Below are 3,790 nucleotides of genomic sequence, written 5' to 3'. Positions count from 1 at the left end.
AAACATGGTGTATTATGCAGCAGGGTCTAGTCGGTATATGGTATATACCGCATTGGCCTCGTCTAACACCGCCGGGCCGGGCCGGTGCTCTGAGACATAGGCGCGGGAGCCGGGGGGGGGGGGGCAGTGGGGGCAGCTTGCCCCCCCCCCCCACAACTCTGGGGCCGTGGGGGCGGTGCCCCCACAGCTTTGAGACGGAATACCACACTTTTTTTGCAAATGTTTTCTTTTTTTGTTGAAAAAGCCGAGGGGTGAAAAATAAGTGGCCTAAAACCGGCGAGAAAACTAGATTTGGGGGTACCCTAGGTCAATCTCTATTATGGTGTGCCCCCCCCCCCCAGTCGGAAAGTAGTTCCCGCGCCCCTGCAGTCTGAGATTCCGCGCCGGGCCGGGGGGGGGGGGTGTCTGAACACCTCCCTCGGCTCCTGGGCCACGTAGCGACTCCTAGGCGGAAATCGAAAGAACGTCCAAGACTCCAAAATAAGGACGAAAACACTTCGGTCATTTTTTGGGTCAGGTTAAAGGTCAGGTCACCAGAGGTCACCAAAGGTAAAATGTTGACTATTTCAACATTTTGGAAACTGCCGACGGCTATCTCGGGAACCGATAGAGCTACAGCGCCGCGGAAAAGCGCATTCGATAGCCCTTTTACAGACCTTTCTGAAGTGAATAATGTTCTCAGATTTGACCTCAGTCAACGGTTTAGCCTTCAGAGGGCAAAAACTCCAAAATAGCCGTTTTTACGAAAAGCGTTTTTTTCGGTAATAACTAATAACTTTTGACTAAAAAAAGCCATGACATTACTTTTGCCAGCATCGTGTTCCTCTCGTCGAGACGCGTCGAATGAACTATAATTTGACCTTGAAAGGTCAACTTGAAACTATGTAGATAGAAGACGCTATAGATACTATCATATAGATTCCGTTTTTTTCGAAACTCGAAAAACTTTTTGGATTTTTCGGCTTATATATAAAAAATAGTTTTTTATTTTTGGGGGTCAAACTTCAAAAATTTCAAAATTCGAGATTGCAGTTGTGTAGCCCTGTCAATTATACACCTTAGGTAGCCCGGCCGGGCCCGGGGGTAGTCCCAACCACATGCAGCCCGGGGGCGTTTTTCGCCCCCCCCCCCCCCTGTCTAACTTCGTAAATAAGGGAGCTACGGAAACAAAAGCGATACCAAACGAAAGGTCCTTACGAGACGATTCTAAAGCACCTAAAATTTTTGACCTCAGGTCAATTTCCAAGGTCAGAGGTCCAGGTCAAAGGCAAAAACCGGCACATGTGTAGTGATCTCAAAGTAAGCCTTCTAGAGGACGGCAGGCTGCATCAAACCGGCAAAATTGGGTGTCAAACGAAAGAAGAGAATCTGAGGATTCCGAAAACGTGCTCAAAATTAAAGATCAAGGTCAAGGTCATGCTCAAAATTGACCTCAAACTTGGCACTTTTTCGCACATCTTGCGTGCTAACTTCCAAGATGTTTTGAAACGTTTTGAGGCTTATCAGTTCCCTATTTGTGGTTCATCTTACGATACAAGGCTGCTCAAAGGTCAAGGTCACAGAAGAGTATCCCTGCTAGAGGCTATGTCACTGATTCAAGTTAGTAATAATAAATAAGACAACTTTGCCATCCGGAAGCTCTAAATCAAGGCTTAGAGGAAAATAAATGCCAGATTCGTGATCAGCGGGTACAAATCCATCTTAAACGACCTTTCATGTGTCAAGGTCAACCAGAGGTCATTCGAGGTCACATGAGGTCAACATAAAATTTGACCTTTTCCGGACAAAATATATATCATTCGACGCGGCTTGACAAGGCGAATGCGATGGTACCACTGCCGTAGCTTTAGGGCCATTTTTTGTCGAAGTTATTTCATATTTGCGAAAACTAAAACCACATTTCGGGGTCGTTGACCTGACCTCTGACCTCAGGTCACCAAAACTATTTTTCTATTTTCCTCTAGGTCAAACGCTACACAACCGTGCTCGTAATTTGTCTTTATCTCTAAAACTCTATTCTTAGCAGCTATTTGAAGTTTGAGTCTGTGACGCCAAAGTTTGCCGTGCAGGGGTCTAGAAAAATGGACCTTGTGACGTCATCAAGGAAGCTAGGTCCAAAGTTTTTACTTCAGAAGATGTGAAATTGATGGGAGAAAAGGTGCTGAAAGTTTCGCTTTCCTATCCCTAAGCGTTCGAGAGCTATCGCAACTATTCGCCAGAGCCGCGATTTTGGCAGCATCGTGTTCGCCTCGCTCAGGCGCGTCGAATGATATACTTTTTGTTCGGGTCAGGTCAACTTAGGGTGTTGACCTCAGGTCAAGGTCAGGTCAGCACCCCCAGGTCACGAAGTTGGTCGAAAGAGGTCATGTCGCATATCATTCGATTTGGCAGGTCTTCCTGAGTCCATTGGTGGCCTTCCCGACTCGCTAGCTCAATTTGATCAAGAGTTATTGACGAAAAACGAATATGACCCTGATGACGTCTTAAATGACGTCACGCAAGGTCAACATTGCAAAAGTGACGCATCTTACCTTGCATCAAATCACGATTCTGGGTGCTTGAGATGGTTGGAGATCGTTCCCGGCGCCAGAATAGCACTTTTCATTTTTCCCATTGACTTAAAATGGTGAGGTCACGAAAATGACCTGACCTCATATGACCTTTAGGAAAAATCCGAGATGTGCAAGTTGTGAGACTCATAATGGATACTAGATCCTGCAAGATTCATTTCCCTGTGACATCTCCTCTGGCAGTGAGGGCGTTGCGAAGTTGTGACATCTGAAGACCGTGCAGAGGTTCACTTATGACGTCATAGGCCAGTGACCTGACCTGACCCAAAAAATGCGGTTGGTGTCAAAAGATCCGGCCTGAATCAAAGGTCAGGTGTGCCAAGTTCCAGCTCTCTATCGCCAGCGTCTTCGGAGCTATCGCGAAAAAAAACCCTATGGGGGGCGGCACCCGGCTGCCGGCGGGTGCCGCCCCTCGCCGCCGCCGCCCCCCCCCTCGGCCGGCGAGGGTTAAACGAATGGTGGAGATCAAATACCGCTATTTTTCATCATCCAAGCTCTGATTTCCAGTTAGATCCTAGCCGAACAAGAAATGAAAGAAAATCATATCAGTACGTCTTGCCTTTTTTTACAAACCACGGTGGCACTCTAGAGTCGACAGTTTCATGCCGCAATCATGGTTCAGACTCATTTCACGCACGATGATCTCTGAGTAACCTCTGACACAATGGAATGCGAGTCACGCTCGCTGACTCGTGAACTCCTGAATCAGCGTTCGGTTCGGCGAGACTTGCTGGAAGGTTCTGGCGTTACTCACACCCAGATTCATTCAACGTTGGAGTTCGGATTTAACACCGCCTTTTGAAGCTCATCTGACATTGGTGTGGATGATTGTGAAGTCCACCACGTGACCAATATGCTTATCACAGCAGTTATTTCTCAACCCAAGAAGCCCTGGTTTTCGATATTCTTAGCTATGGAAACTGGCTGTGATAGGGATCTGAATGTCCTCTTGATGGGTGATGTTCATATTTACTCACGCACATATTCTCTACAGCTATTCCCTCAAATATTGGGTAAACCACAACCCCTTAATTCATGCCACCATTCTTTCATATCGTGCAAAAAGGGCACGGACGAGCGCTGGCCATCTATGCTGCGTGCCTTTGTTACCGGCGCCGGTCACGGGTCGGTGGCCGGCCAGCTGTGTCGGGGGGCGAGGGAGGCCGACTGTGACCGCCGGCGGCCGGCGGCACCCCGCCGCGTGCGCCGCCGTCAGTGAC

This window comes from Amphibalanus amphitrite, unplaced genomic scaffold (assembly GCF_019059575.1).
Source record: "Amphibalanus amphitrite isolate SeventyFive unplaced genomic scaffold, NRLGWU_Aamphi_draft 000345F_arrow, whole genome shotgun sequence".
NCBI classification, from domain to species: Eukaryota; Metazoa; Arthropoda; class Thecostraca; order Balanomorpha; family Balanidae; genus Amphibalanus; species Amphibalanus amphitrite.
This window is presented reverse-complemented; position numbering follows the sequence as displayed.